Source organism: Ictidomys tridecemlineatus, chromosome 11 (genome assembly GCF_052094955.1).
Source record: "Ictidomys tridecemlineatus isolate mIctTri1 chromosome 11, mIctTri1.hap1, whole genome shotgun sequence".
NCBI lineage: Eukaryota > Metazoa > Chordata > Mammalia > Rodentia > Sciuridae > Ictidomys > Ictidomys tridecemlineatus.
In genome coordinates, this window is record NC_135487.1 from 111,446,016 (window position 1) to 111,463,905 (window position 17,890).

The 17,890-nt window shown below is 39.7% G+C and overlaps 1 long non-coding RNA gene across 1 annotated transcript; it reads right to left on the reverse strand.

Moving 5' to 3' along the window:
- Positions 1 to 2,333: 2,333 nt before the first annotated feature.
- On the reverse strand, positions 2,334 to 15,945 carry LOC144368288 (uncharacterized). The gene is made up of 4 exons (XR_013428092.1): positions 9,920 to 15,945; positions 9,588 to 9,654; positions 4,332 to 4,458; positions 2,334 to 3,222 (listed from the first exon to the last, which is right to left on the reverse strand). It is a non-coding gene; the product is annotated as an uncharacterized LOC144368288 (long non-coding RNA).
- Positions 15,946 to 17,890: the final 1,945 nt, after the last annotated feature.

Consider the following 17,890-nt stretch of genomic DNA (forward strand, 5'->3'; position numbering starts at 1 on the left):
GTCAGTGTTGTTTATGGCCTAAAAAACCCGATCCCTAATAAAAGTCCATCCTCCCACATTATCAGATTGTTTTATTAAATATGGACTTTCTTCTAGGAGACTCTTCTACTGTGGGGCAGGGACTGCTCTGCTCTCTTTCATTCTCAGTACTTAGTCTGTAATAAAAGAACACAGTTGGTAAAAATGATGATAGATTCATCCTAGCACATATTTGCTATTAATATGTCCATGATTTGACTTACACAGAGCAGTGACAGAAATCAGAGAAGAGGCTCTCAATGACTTGTCCATAGAGCTCAAGAAGTGGGAGGGAATCGGGATGGGACCACTTGGATATCCTTTTCATGTGGTTTTGGCTTCAGAGTTATAGAAAAATGTTTTAATTATTCATGACATAGAATTAAATGTAAAAAGATGAAAAATAATCCTTAAAGTTGAATATAAAGAGAAACAAATGAAACTAGCTGCATATCAAATTGATAACCAAAAAGAGATTCCAGGACACTTTTGAACATTGAATTCTGTGTGTTCTTTCTTAGTGCAAAAATAGTCTAGGGATAAATATAGCTTTGAGGACATTTTAATCTTACTTAGTTGGCTGTTTATTAAAATTATAATGATTCTGAAATTCTGAAACAGTTCAATCTATATTGTTGGGTAAAACAAATAAGAAAATGTATTGATGTCTTTTTAAAAAATATCTATTTTTTAGTTGTCCCTAGACCTTTGTTTTATTTATTTATTTATATGCAGTGCTGAGGATTGAACCCAGGGCCTCCCAGATACCAGGCAACTGCTCTACCTCTGAGCTACAACCCCAGCCAGATGTCTTTTTTTATAGTTGGTAGAATAATGTCCCTCCTGCCAAGTCATCCACACCAGGAACCTGTGAATATGTTATGTTACATGGTCAAAGGAGCACTGCAGACAGAATTGAGGTTTCCTTAAGCTAGAAAGATTATTCTAGATTATTGAGTGAGTCCAGTGACATGACATGAACCCTTCCCAGTGAAGGAAGAGGTCAGAGAGGAGCAAGAGGGATGAATGAGGGAAGAAGTGGCAAAGGCAATCCAAAGCATGAGAAGGACTCAACCTGACTTTGCCGGTTTTGAAGACGAAAGAAGGGGCCACACACCGAGGTATGCAGGTGGCGTCTAGAAGCTAGGAATGGCCTTCAGCTGACAGTGAGGAAACAGAGCCTTAGCCCTGTATCCTCAAGGTACTGAATTCTACAACCACCCCAATGAGCAAGGGGTACAGATTCTCCCCTAGAGTGACGCATGCCCGCTGATGCTGATTTTCATGTCACCACACAGGAACTGTAGCCTAAAGAAATGTAAGAATAGAGAAGAAAAGAAGAAGAAATGTAAAACAAAATATGTGTTGTTTTAAGCTATTAATTTGTGACAATTTGTTATGACAGTATATTAATTTATATCATAACAAAGTACCATGATCTGGGTGACTTAAACAATACAAATGTATTGTCTCACACTCTGTCCAAAATCAAGGTATCAGCAGTGTTTGTTCCTTCTTCTCCTTGTTTTTGTTTTGTTTTGTTCATATACAGGAATTAAAATCAGGGGCACTCAACCACTGAGCCACATCCCTAGCCTTATTTTGTATTTTATTTAGAGACAGGGTCTCACTGAGTTGCTTAGCATCTCGCTTTTGCTGAGGCTGGTTTTGAACTCAAAATCTTCCTGCCTCAGCCTCCTGAGCCACTGGGATTACAGGCATGCACCACCATGCCCAGCATGATTGATTCTTTCTGAGGCAGTGAGAAGAAGATCTATTCCAGGTCTCCTCTTGGTCTCCATCTTCTCCCTGTATCCTTAGATCATCTTCCCTCGATACCTGCTTTTGTGTCCAAGTGTCCCCTTTAACCAAGATACCAGTTATACTAGATCATGGCTCACCTCGATGACCTATTTTTACTTTCTTGACTCTGTAAATATTCTATCTCCATATAAGGGCATCTTATAAGATACTAGGGTTAGGGAATCACCATGCATTTTTTATTTGTAATTTTTATATATTTTACATGAATATTATTTTTAAATTTTATATTATGTATGAGATCATATACAGTCATGTTCTGTGTAACAACATTTCAGTCAGTAACATATCATATGTATGATAGCGATGCCACAAGATTATATTGCCTAGTGACATTATAATTTCATAAGCACACTCTATGATATTGGTACAATGACAACATCTCCAAATGAAGCATATCTCAGAATCTGTCCTCATCAGTAACACATGAATATATATATATATATATATATATATATATATATATATATATATATATATGTGTGTGTGTGTGTGTGTGTGTGTGTATGTGTGTGTGTGTGTGTGTGTAAGTGAAAGAGAGAAAGAGAGAGACAGAGAGAGAGACAGAGAGAGAGAGAGACAGAGAGAGAGACAGAGAGAGATTTCCAAATATCATTTCCCACTAAGGAAATCAGAACTCTTTGAAGAAATAACTGCTTCTAGATCTAATGCAGGGAAAACACAAGTAAGCCTGGGGAATCTTAGTGTGCTGAAAAGAAAGGAAATGCTTAAAGGAAATGCTTAAAGATTAATGGGGTTATGTCAAAAGGACACAGGATCCTGTTTGAAGGGGTTCCTGCTAACCATGTTTGGGCTAATTTGAACATCAAGAAGAAAATGACAGTAATGGATTATAATTCACTGATTTTTTTAAAGTTCATGAGTCAATAGTGATACTAAAAAAGAAAGAAAAAAAGTACTTTTTTAAAAAAATTTCCCTAATAAATGTAGAAGGAGTGACAGAATCAGGAGATTACTGTATTTCAGCCCACAAGGTAGTAACCAAGCCAGGTAAGGATCCCTAACAGATCCTAACTTCTGAGTGAAAGGTCTTTGTGTTAGGATATTCATTCACACAGCATCAATATATGGCTCCACAAATTATTTAATAAATGCCAAGGTATAAAGTCACCTTTTTAGTGCAATTACCACTTGAAATAACCACAGTGTCACTAATAGTAGAACAATTTGACATTCTGCAAGCCTTTTGATAAGTGGAATACGTGATATGAGGTATACCTATGGAATATTTTTGCCAAAAATGTTTGACTTGAATCTAACGATGTACATTCAGAATATCGCACATTCAATAGACATTTGGCTCAAAGTCTTCAAGAGAAGTAGAGAGTAGAACAGTGGCTTCCAGAAACTGAGGGGAGGGTGCTGGAAATCAAAAGGCACAATAATCTTATTAATCAGGAAGAATAAGTTTTCAAGATTTATTGCACAGCAAGCTGGCCACAGTTAATAATAACATGTTGCATATTTCCAAATCACTAAAATTATATATTTTATTACGTTCTCACTTTAAAAATAAAAAAATAATATATGAGGAGGTTGCTATGCTAAGTAAGCTTAACATGGTTATTACAGAACGTGTACCCATATCAAATTATCACATGTATCCATAAATATATGCAATTATTATTTGTCAGTTAAAATGAAAATTAAAAAAAAACAAGAAAACACTAAATGCAATGTTCAACCTCATTTGGATCCTCTCTCTTTGAAATACTATTAAAAGACATTTTGGGGACAACTGGAAACTCTCAGTGGAAAAATCTATATTAGATAATATTAGGAAATGTAGTGCTCTTTTTAAAATGTGATAATGATGTGATTATGTTGGAGAACATCCTCATTCTTAGGAGATGAATGCTGAATGAAGTATTTGGTTCAGTGCCATGATATCTGCAAGTTATTTAAAATAGTTTAGAAAAAAAAATATGGTGTACTGGAGCCCACTCTTACCAGCTCCTGAGAACAGATATCCAGGAATTTGGCAAGCCATTCGTTAAGTCACTGGTAGCTTGGAATATTGATGGTGGGAATTTTTACACCACAGAAATTGGCAAATACTACCAATGAGGACCTCCTGGCCAGCCCCCAATCCGGTTTATCAGCCTGCCATTGATGTGAAATCAGATGTTAATAATTACTGAAACGTTTCTAGTGTACCTTTGGGTTCAATGTGGCATTCTTTCAACTTTTTTGAATATTTGAAGTTTTTCAAAATAAAAAAGTGAAGAAGAATAGGAAAATAGTCAATCTTTCCTGGGTGTTCTGAAAATGAGAGAGAAAGAGAGAGAGAGAGAGAGAGAGAGAGAGAGAGAGAGAGAGTGTCAGAGTAACAGAGAAGCACCCCTGGGTAGCTGCTAACTTAAGAATCTCCCAAGTGAGACTGTGGGGCATGTTGGTGGCCCCAGATTTCAGACTGGGGCTTCTTCAGTGAGAATGGCCTTGGGTTGACAGAAGGAGGGGTGGACTCTTACTTTTTCTCTGTGCACAGCCCACTTTCATTCCTTCCCTCTGGGCCTGGAGCTGGGCTGCTGTGGTGGCAGATTCCTTGGGTGCACAGGATCCTGAGCTTCTGATTCTAATTCTCTTTGATGGAACGATCTACAATCAGGAAGGGTAAGTGGTCTGTCTGGGTCCCTCTTCATTTTCCATTCTCTCTTCCTTTTGTACCATTTGTCTTTCACCATTAGTTCCCTATTCCCATACTCCTATTCCCTCTCTATACTACCAATTTCGCTCAGCAATGCCAAACTCCCCACCCCCAATACACACACACACACACACACACACACACACACACACACACACACACACACTTCTGCCTGGCTCCAACCTACCCATGCCCTTAGGGCAATCTCAAGACTCATCTCCTCTACAAACCTCCCCCCAAAATCTTTCCCTTTTTTATTCCATGGCATTAATGTCTGGAATTGCATCTTGTGGTAACATTGTTCCCAAATTGAATCGTGGGGCTGATTTTTAAAAACGGACTATGAACTTCTGAAGGTCGGAAACGGGACTTGATGTATACTGCCTATGTAAAAACACTACTTTCTCCCCAGTACAGGCTGACACGAAATGCCTGCTGGATTGGATTGAATGTCTGTTCTCTCCCCATCTTCTCAGTTCTCAATTTCTTTTGTTCCATCTCTCTCTCTCCCTTTTAATTCCCAGGTCTGTTCTAGGATAGCTAGTGTCCTTTCCCCTCTTTTAACCCACCGAGGCTAAAAGTGTGGCTGGCCCTGGACTCCAGGTATCTTCTCTATCCAATGGCTTCTCCTTACTTGGGGGAACTTTCTATTTCCTAATTCCTGATGAGAAGAAAGGCTGCCTCTGAGAAATGTGGACGCCTTGTGCACTGTCCTCATTCAGGCTATCCATCCCCAAGGTCTGCGGGCTTCACAAAGGAAGCGGTGTGGGGCACAGGCGCTCTCAGACATCTGCATCACACATTATTTTTTCTCTCCCCCCACCCATCCCCCCTTGAATTCTCTGAACTGATTCTTGTGGTAAGATCTCACACGTTTTCTCAATCTATATGCAAACCAGGTAGGATTGACAGCTGAAGAAAGCTGCACATGGCCTGGCCTAAAGTTATCTGTTCTCCCTCTGAAGGGAAAATCTTTTGAGTTCTGTGACAGTGCCTCGAAGCCATGGCCCTTGTCCTAGGCTGCCCCAGCCCAGGCACCGCATCTGACCCCTGCTAATGTTCAGGACCTTTAACAGCAGAGGGTGGGGGGAGGAGGTAACCAGAGCCCACTGCATGCCAATGATTCATGTTCTCTGAAGGGATCAGAGTGTTATTAGAAACCTTGCCTGCCAAATGTGGGGCAAATGTAACCAATTTATTAATGCTGAGAAACCAATGTGTGAAATTGGACCGAGAGGAGAGGGGCCAGCTGCCCCCTCTCCCCACTTCCTGCCCTCTGCCAGTGGCAGAGGGGAGGGGAGGGTACAAAGAGATCTGTCTTCTGCAGGAGGACAGTTGCAGTCCTAATCACATGGGATAGTGACAACAAATATTCCTGGCTGGAGCTTCAAAGGGCTGGGAGATAATTGGATCCACCGTCCCAGCCAGCCGGCCTGCTGTGATGCCTCGGCCTGCAGCTTGCAGGTTGGGAAGCCATGGGTCAGGAAGGTGGGAAGCTTGGCCTCCAGTGTCCCTTGTCCTCACTCTCAGGACCAGGGGACTATGGAGGCATAAGAAGGTCTCTCAATGGCAACAACTCCCATAGCGAATGCTGGTCACTTAAGCTGTTTCATGTACATGGTTTTAGATTAGTCTCAGTATTTTATGGCTATCTGTGGCTTTTCTCCAGCTGAAGGGGAGGGTTGCTTCAGAGTAGTATGCATTTCTATATGCTTCATTGATTTGCCTCTAAAAGATGACTGAGTTGAAAAAAAGATAATAGGAGCCACTGTTCATGAAAGGATCACTCTATGTGTCTCCTTATTATCTCATTGAATCCTCAGAGCAATAGCCATATGAGGTAGATTTTTTAAAAATTTAATTAATTTATTTTATTCTAATTTGTTATATATGACAGCAGAATGCATTACAATTTATATTACACACATAGAGCACAATTTTCATATCTCTGGTTGTATATAAAGTCTATTCACACCATTTGTGTCTTCATACATGTACTTGGGGCAATCATATCCATCTCATTCCACCATCATTTTTACCCCCATGCCCCGCTCGATTCCCCTCCCACCCCTTTGCCCTATCTAGAGTTCATCGATTCTTCCCATGCTTCCCCTCTCAACCCCACTGTGAATCAGCCTCCTCACATCAGAGAAAACATTTGGCATTTGGTTTTGAGGGGACTGTCTTACGTCACTTAGTATTATATTCTCCAATCCATCCATTTACCTGCTCTTTTATTGCTGAGTAATGATCCATTTTGTGTGTGTGTGTGTGTGTGTGTGTGTGTGTGTGTGTATATATATATATATATATATATACACATTTTCTTTATCCATTCCTTTTCTGAGGGGCATTTAGGTTGGTTCCACAGTTTAGCTATTGTGAATTGTGCTGCTATAAACATTGATGTGGCTGTGTCCCTGTAGTATGCTGTTTTTAAGTCCTTTGGGTATAAACTGAGGAGTGGGAGATCTGGGTCAAATGGTGGTTCCATTCCCAGCTTTCCAAGGAATCTCCATACTGCTTTCCAGATTGGTTGCACCAATTTGCAGTCCCACAAACAATGTACCCCACATCCTTGCCAACACTTATTGTTGTTTGCAGTCTTAATTAGCTGCAATTGTGACCAGAGTGAGATGAAATCTTAGAGGAGTTTTTATGTGCATTTCTCTAATTGCTAGAGATGTTGAACATTTTTTCATATATTTGTTGATTGGTTGTGTATCCTCCAGGAGGTGCTGTTGAGTTCTCTGACCCATTTATTGATAGGGCTATTTGTTTTTTTGGTATTTAGCTTTTTGAGTTCTTTATATACCCTAGAGATTAGTGCTCTGAGAGGTAGATGTTTTTATTTTTCACTTTCAGCTGAAGAAACTGAGTCCAGAACATTAACCAACTTGCCCAAGGTTATAGGTTTAAGTGGACAGGATTCAAGCCTGTGTTTGTTTAATCATGTTCTATACCACTCAAGTTTGAGGAATAGAAATTCCAAAAACATTCTTGAATAACCTGGTAGGATTGTTAAGAAGTATATGCGGGTAATTTTCTTGCTAATGCTGCATTGGGAAGTCCTATATTTCAGATCACCAATTTTCAAAAATTGGCTTACAATGAAAGCAATGGACACATTTTACAGATTATAAATAAATCTTTAAGGTGATTCGGATATATTTGAGAATCTGATAAGGTGTCACACTTGTTTGGATGGGCACCATTATCATTATATATGACTCCAGGAGTGGGAGGGGAGATCTCCTCTTAGAATCTTAGCTATCTAGATTCTGGATGAATATCATTTATTTTGTAATGTGTCACTCTGTCTTTAAATGCAAGGTGGTGTCTAGCAGGGAAGTCTGGTAAATTCTGAGTTAAGAATCTTGATAATAGTTCTTTTACAAAGGACCAAACACTTGTTAATTAAAGATAGACTCTTTAGTTGATTATGGGTATGATTTTCTGAAGATGTTGGTAGAGTCCCCATGCCTAAATGCTGTTCAATTCACAAGTTCATATCTTCTGAAAAGATACTGGGTGCATTGCACTGTCATGTCCTGACGCATGATGTACCTAATGAAGGCCAGGGTTTCCTTCCATTTTCTTGGTACCTTCTCTCCTCCTCCTTCCCTTCTCAGTGATAGTCTTATAGGCCCTGAAGGCTTCTGTGTACCATGGGCAGGAGTAGCCTCCTCTCTCTCCTTTTGTAGGAGGAGGGTCAATACAGCATCACAGAGACATGGAAGGAAAGTTCAGTTTTTATTTTTAGCTAAAATCTGGTCCAATTCCTCTTGCTTGTTTTGATATCTGTAAGAGATTCCCCTATTTCCTCCTTCTCTTATAAGCTGTTCAAATCCTTCCCCAAATCCTCACAGAAGAATAATTCACTTGCTAAGAAGCAATATGTAAGCCAATAAAATTAAAAATGATTTTTCAATGTTTGGAAAAGTGAAACAGTTTTGTTGTCCCTTCAAGATGTCAGCGACAAAAGACTCCTGAGCACTGGAAAACTAAGATGCCCTCGGAGGGCTTGAATTAGTAAGATTCACACTCAAAGGGATTAGATAGCTAGTACGGGAAAAATGACAGTTCCCACAATAATAATAATGGCAGGAATAGTAAGGCGAAAGGCCAGATATATAAGTGTGAATCCAATAAACAGTGGAGCTGTGGATCCTCTCAAGAAGTCAAGGCTGAAATATAAGGGTATTTTAGCAAAAGGAAATGCAATAAAAAATTTTCTATCTGGCAAACGACTGTAAACAGAGGTTGGCTCTTAAGGGTGAAAAGGAAAATTGGAAGAATGCCGGGCCTAATCTATACAGAGGTAAACCACTCATTTCCAAGGGTTATGAAACACTAAGGTTTGCTTGGTACAAGTTTTCCTCTAGTGAAATGCCACAGACTAGCACTTAGTGGACTGCGTGTGGTGCACACTGCATTGACTCCTAGTATTTGTTTTGAAATGGAATAACCTGCCAACTCATTCCACCTAGAAAAAAATCTAGGTTTCTAGCTTTTATTGAACACCTGGGGATATCTGTTTAACCAGGCTGATCACCGGCAGGCCGGAGACATAAAGTAATGGCAGCTTCCTTTAGAAAGACATGCCTCCTCCAGTTTGTTATAGTCCCCACTATTCCCTGTCACCACTGGCTTTTTGACTTGCTTCACTTATCTGTTTCCCTCTTTAAGCTTTGTTGGTGTTTGAGTGTGACCCTCTATTGGGTAAACATCACTTCAGCTCCTTTGGCTGAAATTGTCTGCTTCAGATCCTGAAATCTCCTTAATCTGATTCTGAGCTCCACATGCAATCATCTGAGAATTTGGTTTCCTGTAAGTATAGAATGCATTGATCTTACATGAACATTTTGGTCTACAGGAAGTACATAGAGTAAATAAAAAGGTCAATTCCAACACTCTTTACAAGCTATATCTGGGCCTTTTTTCTCACACATTCTCCTAGCACCTAATTCTCTCCCAAAGCTACTTTTAATTCTGTCACCTACCCTAGCATTGACATAGCCCATCAAGATGCCAGAATGGGTTAGGGGGTCTTTAGGATAGAAATAAATGTAAAAGTTACCTATGGATGGTCACTTGCCACTGGGAAAAATTGTTGTCAACCTCACACATGTTTCCTAGAGAGATAACTGGAAAACCAATGGAAATAGTCACACAAGAGTCACCATCCTATTGTTTCTAAAAGCCCCAATACTTTGTATACAAATACACAAAGTGGTATGTAGTTCTTAAGGTTTAACTATCAGGAGGGATTGGAAGTGGAAGGTCACTAGCTTGAACCAATCAGTCTCTCTTATCTTGCCTGACACTGATCTCTCCAAATGAGGATCTTTATTTATATTGCATTTCATAATTCATCAAGAACACATGGGAAGATTCCAGGAGCGAACTTACCTTTCTTTTAAACCATATTGTGTGGATCAGAGGTATGGCTCCACATAGTTAGGGACCTTTATTCTTCTCATACTCCTCAATGAGCAAGCCAGGGTGAGATTTGTGCACTGACAAGGGAGATGGTTAGAGAGATAAGACTTCTCCCAAGACTGGAGTTGAAACCCAACCTCAATTAAGTTAAGGGATCTTCAATTAAGACTGTCTGGCCCTCATAGCCCTGCCAGCTTTAGGAGCTAGGACCAGACCTCCTTAAGACCCAGAGCAGAAACATTTTCTCATAAAATCTCTTTTACATTTTCACTTCTCCATGGCTCTTAAAATAATTCTTTTGCAGAAAGGATCATTTTCCATTTTGAGCTCCAATTCTGGATTTCTTGCCCGTCAAATGCTAGTGAGAAGAGTTAAAAGCACTTTATAAAGAAAGCATATTGTTTTTTACCCTAATTATGGAATATTAGAAAAAAACATTACATTTGGAGTCAACCTAAGTTTATGTCCCCTTCCCAAGAGTGTGTATTTGCATGAGTCACATAAACATGGAGGAGAGAAAAGTAATTGGTCAATCCTGTATTAACATTTCATCAAGAATAATAAATGAGAAATGCCTAGAAAAACATGCTGTAATGCATCACACAGATATTGCCTCTGTTATGAGGCATGAGTGAAATAATGCTAATGTTTTCTGATATATACTTTTTTCAAGTAGGAGTAAATAAAATAGTCAAAGCCTAGTATTTTAAATTTTAAATATATTTTAAATTTGATTATTTGCATATCATGCCTGTCCTTTGAGTTTTTAAAAACAGAGACAATGCATTTTGTGTCTTAATTCTCAGACCTTAGAATACATACACTTAATATAAAATATACTTTTAAATTTCCAAGGAAATCTATAAAATTTGGGTTCATTTTGTGACAATCACAAATTATTCATTGGTTGTTTTTAAACTTCTGAAAGGAAACATTGCTTTTCTCCCTAAACATGAACATAAGATCTCTTCCCCAGACATTGTTGGATGATTTTGCTCCACAATAGAGTAATAATTAATATATATGCATATTAGGTATATATGTATATTAAAGTACACAATGTATATTAATGTGTATATATGTATATAGTAAATATTAATATACATGTATATATGTATGTATATATGTATGTGGGGGGTAACATATACACACATATACACCAGTTGAAAAGGAGATTTGGTAAATACTTTAATGAGAAAAAAAATGATGAGGGGCATAGGCATTGTCTGCTTTTGTTGGTGGCAATTTTGGACTGTTAAGTGACCAAACAACTAACGTGAGTCCTATTTTATAAGATCCCAGCTTTAAGAATTTTAAGAGTGGCCTGGTTAAGATCTATGAACCATTACAGAATAAACAAGAGGCTTCTTAATAACCCAACTATGTCAGAAGTCACTGGGTGAAAAACATCACAGAAGGGCCATCCTAGCATCATCCACCCTGGGACGGATGCAGTTGAGCAATTGACTTTCTTGGCAACAACTTCAAGAATGTGGGTTACTCAAAACACTTGTTCATTTATTTATGCACACAAATAAGAACAAAGATTGAGTATATTTTATATTAAGTGTAGGTATCCTAAGGTCTGAGAATTAAAGCACAAAATGTATTGTCTCTGTCATCAGAAAACTCAAAGGTGGTGGGGGAGACAGGCGGAGTAAGCAAAGAATGAAAACTCTGCAGTGTACAAAGTATGCTGCAAACAGTGGAGGGGTTGCTTAACTTCTTGGAAAAAATCAGAAAAGGCTTCGTGAAAGTGGTGACATGTATAAAGGGCCTTGAAAAATAAAAGCAGCTCTCAAGGTAAAGGAGAGGAGGCAGGAATGTCAGATGTCGAAGACAGCAGCTAAGCTACAAAAGGCACAGAAATGAGTAAATGTCTGACACAAAGGGGGCCTAGACTCAGGGCTCTGGTGGAGAAGGAAATGGAGATACGGGCCTGCAGGATGCACCCATGATCTTCAAAACACCCAGAGTGTTTAACCCATAGGCTACAGCTAGCTACTGGCGGCTTTCAGCAGGAGGGGTATCGTGAGAAAATCTGTGTGTTGGGGAGTTGTGGAGGCTGAGGAAAGGACTGAAGTCTAGAGCTGTTGGAACAGGCTGGCAAGAGACTTCACTCAGTCCTGGGCCATGGGAGAAAATAGGACAAGAGAAACCTGCGGGTGGAAGAGGACTTGAGTTATTGGATTCCCACCTGGCACCTAGACCCTGGATAGCTACTTTTCACAACTTTTTTACTCTTCACCCTCTGAGGTCGGTGTAACGCCCCCATAAAAAACTGAACATCTCAGGGAGCTAACTTACTCAAGGTCAAACAGGCATTAAATGGCAGAGCCAGGATTTGGACCAAGGTCTGACTCATGCTAAAGCCCATACATACTCTTTCTCCATGGTCAGATAGAATCAAAAGGGTTTGGTGAAAACAACAGTGAACCCCACGATGATGTACATCCATAAGAATGGGATCCTACCTAGAATAAAATGTATTCCATGGTTATATCAAAATGAATTCTGCTGTCATGTGTAACTAAAAAGAACCAATACATTTTTAAAAAGGATGTGGTAAATGATTAAATATTTTCTCCAGTTATGATGATGAGACCATCACTCCCCACTTTCCTAAACTTTGTGGGGAGCAGTGTTTGTGCCCCAGTCTTTAGGAGCCCTGGGCAAGACTGTTTTTCCAGATTACACTGTGCTGAGGGAAAGAGAACTTACATCAACCAGGTTTGGAGACGACATCGGTATTCACCCTGTATAGATCTGTATTTGTTTTCTATTGCTGCTGTAACCAATCACCATCAACTTGATGGTCTAGAATAACACTCATTTATCATCATGATTATGTAGACTAGAATCTGGCAAGGTATGATCAAGGTGTCTACGGAGCTGAGTTTTTTTTCTGGAGGCCTTATGGAGAATTCTTCGCTTGATTTTTGCAGCTTCTAAAGGCCACTACTTTGGCTCATGGCCGCCTTCTTCTACAAAAAGCAAAGTAAGTCTCTCTCATATGGCATCACTCTGACCTCTGCCTCATTCTCCTTCCTCTACTTTCAAAGAGCTTCATGTTCATTTTGGATTTATCTGAATAATTCAGTCTTCCCATTGTAAGGCCTGTTGATTAGCAACTTCAATTCCATCTACAACTTTAATTCCCTTTACCATGTAAGGTACTATGTTGCAAATTCTGGGGACTAGGGTGGGGAAATCTTTGGTAGGGGGCATTATTCTACCTACCCCAAGGTTCCTTATGGCATTTTAGATTTGGATCTTGTCTTGCTAGTTCTGGAAATTCCTAAGGAGAGGGTCAGGGAGGCAATGGTGAGTAAATAGTTAACTAGCTATCCAAGGAGCAAAATGATCTCCTGACAATGTTGAGTGCAGTATAGACCAATGGGCCAAGAGCTGGGTGGCTCGGGTAGGTGGTTCACATCTTTGAAGAAATGCTCATCAAGCCATGACCAGTGGAGAACAGGACATCAGTCACCTGGGAAACCAAGTAAACATAAACATACAGCCATCCATCACTGCCATCTGGAAGAAATTGGGTAGCAAGGGTCTTCCTGTTAGGCCTTGCTCCAATATTTATTTGTGTAGCTGGAGATCCCAGACCAGCCTTTCTGTCAACGATGCTTCAGTGAGGAGCATGGGCCTGAATCTCAGCCTGGAATTAAAACACACCACCTTTCTGTGTGCATGCAGATGTAAATATTACCAGCACACAGGTCACTTGAGAGATAGGTGCCTGTGTTTCCAAGACTAAACAATCTCTGTAGGTTAGACGAGGAGGCCCTGTGAGCTTGTTGGCAACACCATCCTTAGAAACAGTCTGAATTCCCAGTGAATGCTGCCTGTGTTCTGCTCTGTCCAAGAGCTATGATGTCCAGAAGCACTGCCCTAGCAACTTCACTGTGGTCCTCCATGATTTCGGGTAGATATGTGCAGGCAAAAGATGGGTTCAACTGGGTCCCCTGTATGAGGTACTATTGCTAAGTAGTACCTCCCAACAGTCCTCTCTGTTGGTCGAGAATGTGTTTTCAGCTGTTGCTCTAGTAGTGGTGATAGATTTGCCCTACTCCTTTCACATATTCCCGCTCTGTCCCCTGGGTGATTCAAAGCATATTTATAAGGCAGCTGGCTGGGGTTAGCAGGGGGCAAGTCTGTGGCATGGATCAGAGCAAAGTGAAGTGACCCTTGTAGAGAACAAACCTATGACCTTGGCCTCCTAAAGTCGATATCTTTACAGACCCAGCTAATAGAGCCCCCTGAAAGTGGGCCCTTCATCCACGTCTCTGTGCAACACTGACATACTCAAAGACTGGCTGCAGTAAGAAGGAGAACATTCAGACCAAGTTTGATTTCCTGGGATCATACTGTTTTCTTTTACCTTGAAGACACATTTATTGACCCCTTATCTGGTGACACTGAGTCAGAACTAGTCTTGGTTGCCAACATTCTTGATGACTTATAAGAGGTCTAGACTCACCTGTTCTCATCCATGGTTACAGCATGAGCTTCCAAAAGGTGGGGATGCTTCAGAAAAGCTGCTAGTGAAACCATTAGTTTTAACCAACCATCATGTTATAACTAATTTCAAATGGTTTAAATAAACCCCTCCGCATTATAAATGTCACGATTACATAAGAATGGCCTGAGTTTCAGCAACATGCAGAGTTCAGTAGAAAGCCTTTGCCTGACTCTTTCCATGGTTTTAGCAGCTGCCCTAGTTCTGGCTAAGCACCCTCAAATTCCAAGAAAAGCCAGGCTTGTGGAAAAGTACAGTTTTCCTGTGCCATTTATATGCACTCACTACCTTTCATTATTTTGCTCATTTCAGAGTTCCAAGGAGCATGCCTGAACCTGTTTGCCCTTTCAATTCCAGAAAGCAACTGTATTCATATTTTTTCGTTCCTCTCTGACTTCCCACAGTAGCAGTATTTGGTAACATTTCTCTATTTTATTTCCAGATACCTGTGGCCTCAATTCCCTTCCTAGTTTTGCTCACAGATAGACTTAATTTGAGTAATTGTGTAACATTAGGTTTTGCAAAGTCTGGCTGACCTACAATAAACTCTGATGATGATTTTTCTCTTGAAATCCAAATTGCCTTTGGAAAAGGCAACCAGTTTCTCACCCAAGCCATGTCCAAACAGGTCTGGTCCCCAGACCATGTCTGGCATGAAAAGAGGCTCAGTGTAATGCACAATAGACGACTGTAGTCTAATTTTAGACTAGATAGATCTGAAGACTATGTCCCTTCTCTGTTAGTCACACTTCTTATCCCCATCAGACCAACTCCTTGGGAGAGGGACCCAGACAGGCATCAAGAACATGCAGGAATAAACAAAAGGAATTTCCTCAAAGGTACATATGATCCTACTGGTCTCCTGATTAACATGTGTTCAAGGCTCATACTCTGTAAGATGAAATCCAAATCTTTCAATTATATAACACAATCCTGCTCATTAGTACTCATTCCTACATCCCCAGATTCCTCTCCTATCATACCCATGCCTTATACTGCAAACTCACCAGCATCCCTGCAGTTTCCTGAAAACACTAGGTGGGTTCAGGAATGTGATCTCCACGTCCAAGTGTCCAGTTTTCCTACCTTCATTTCTGCACACTTTGCCATCACTCCATACAGTCTTATCTGAATCCCAAAGACAGAACTGATCACTCCTCCCTTTGTGATTCCCATCACAGTCCAGCTTTTTAGCACAAAGCCTATAGCATACTGCTGTATGGCCAGACAAAAGGCACCTGAGGCAAGAACTGAGCGTAATTATTGACATTCCTTTGCCCATTAAGATTCTGGTGCATGAACAAGTATATCACTTACTGATGGAGAAATAATCGACCATTTATTAAGAAGGTGGAGTGATGCTCTGCTCTCAAGGGTTTTGGCCAGCTTGTCTTCCTTTTCACTTTTCCTTCTTTTATCCAGGAAATTCTTAAAACTTTAAGCATGATTGAGGTTCTGGAACTTTTTGATGTCCTGGAAGGAGAATTGAAGTAAGAAGACCTAGGAGAAAAGCTGATAGTGTCGAATTTCCTGTGGGACTATGAAAAAGTGATCAAAGAAATTCTCAGAGATCCTTTATGGTTTCCCAGTTCAGTGTATCAGGGAAGAGGGGGAAAGACAGGATTCAGGAGAAAAGAGGTTTTCTTACAGTAAGTTTGCATTTGACTTAAGCTTCTCCTATACCCTGTATTATGAAAGCATGATGCAAATGCATTAAAATGAAGATTCAAATGTTCTCCTTATTACAGCCAGGAGAGAGGTTCCTGTGTTATTTCTTGATGCCTACAATTTCAAACTGACTCAAGAAAATGTTATAAAATCTAAAATTATTGTGATGGCTCTTCTCAGACTAATAGGATCTGGGAAAGATTTCTTTCACAATCTTGGTACTTTATAAAAGGATTAGGTTTCATATGGAAGAGACTTGATTATTTGAGTAACTTAACTGTAGTGGTTAAAAAAATACAGAATGGATCTGGATAAGGTGGCACACACTTATAATCCCAGCACCTTGGGAGGCTGAGGCAGGAGTATTACGAGTTCAAAGTCAGCCTCAGCAATGGCCAGGTGCTAAGTAACTCAGTGAGACCCTGTCTCTAAAAAATGCAAAAAAGGGCTGAGGATGTGGGTCAGTGTCAAGTGACTCTGAGTTCAATCCCCAGTACCAAAAAAAAAAAGAAAGAAAAAAAAAAAGAGTGGAGTTTCTACCTCCAGTAGTATCTGAGCATCTCATAGCAGTCTACATAATATGAACCAACTATATACACAAGACAAAATATGCTTTTAGAAAATGCTATTTAAATTGCTAAATCATATCATTATATTGTGTGCATGTACAGATACGTAGCAACAAATGCCATTACTATGTACAACTATAATGCACCAATAAAAAAGTTGGAAAGAGGAAAAGATATTACTCACTGCAAAGTAAAGCTTGAAATTCCCTGAAAAAAATTACCAGAGAGTGACTAAAAGCTGTGCAGCAATATTGCTGTTGGAAGGAGTCAATACAAGGAAGAAGGAAATGGCATTAATGAGTTTCTAGATTTTAGTTTTTAGACTGAGGCAGGTTCAGTCTGCACTCTGCAGAATGGCTAACCAGAGGATGGGGAAACAGCATGTAAAAATTAAGAAAGAATCTCTATTCCAAAAGAATAGAGATCAAGTTAGGAGCACCCCACTGCCCACATCTCTGACTGACCCTTGAACTACACCCCTATAGGGCAGATGCCACCAGTAAAGTTAAAAGAGATGAGCTGTGGTTTAAACTGTTGCCCTCAATAAGGAGCCAATAACAGGATAATGGAGACAAATGATGAAAAAATCAATACACTTGACAATTTAGAAGGAAGGGATACATTCCTTAAAAGATGAAAATTGGCAAAGTTTACTCAAAATAAGCTACATGGTCCTATATACTTTAAAAGTTGAAATACAGATACAAAATGTCTACAAAATATTGACAAATCAAACCCAGAAATACATTGAAATGGTAATATATCAGGACCAAATGGAGTTCATCCCTGAAATACAATATTATTCAGCACTTGAAAAGCAATCAATATGGTTTATCAATATCAGCAGACCAAAGGAATAAAACCATAAAATCATCTCCATGGATGCAGGTCGTTTGACAAAATTCAACAACCATTCATGATAGAAATTCTAAACTAGAAAGTAAAGATTGATTCTTCCACAACCTGATAAAGGGCATCTATGCAAAACCTATAGCTAATGCCAGGCTTAATGGGAAAGACTGGATACTTCCCCCTCTCGTGTCAGGAACAAGGTAAGTATATTAACTCTCATGGCTCCAATTCAACATCATACTGAAAATCTTCATTAATACAATTAGGCAAGAAAAATAAATAAAAGACATACAGATTGGACATGAATAAGCAAAACTATTTGTA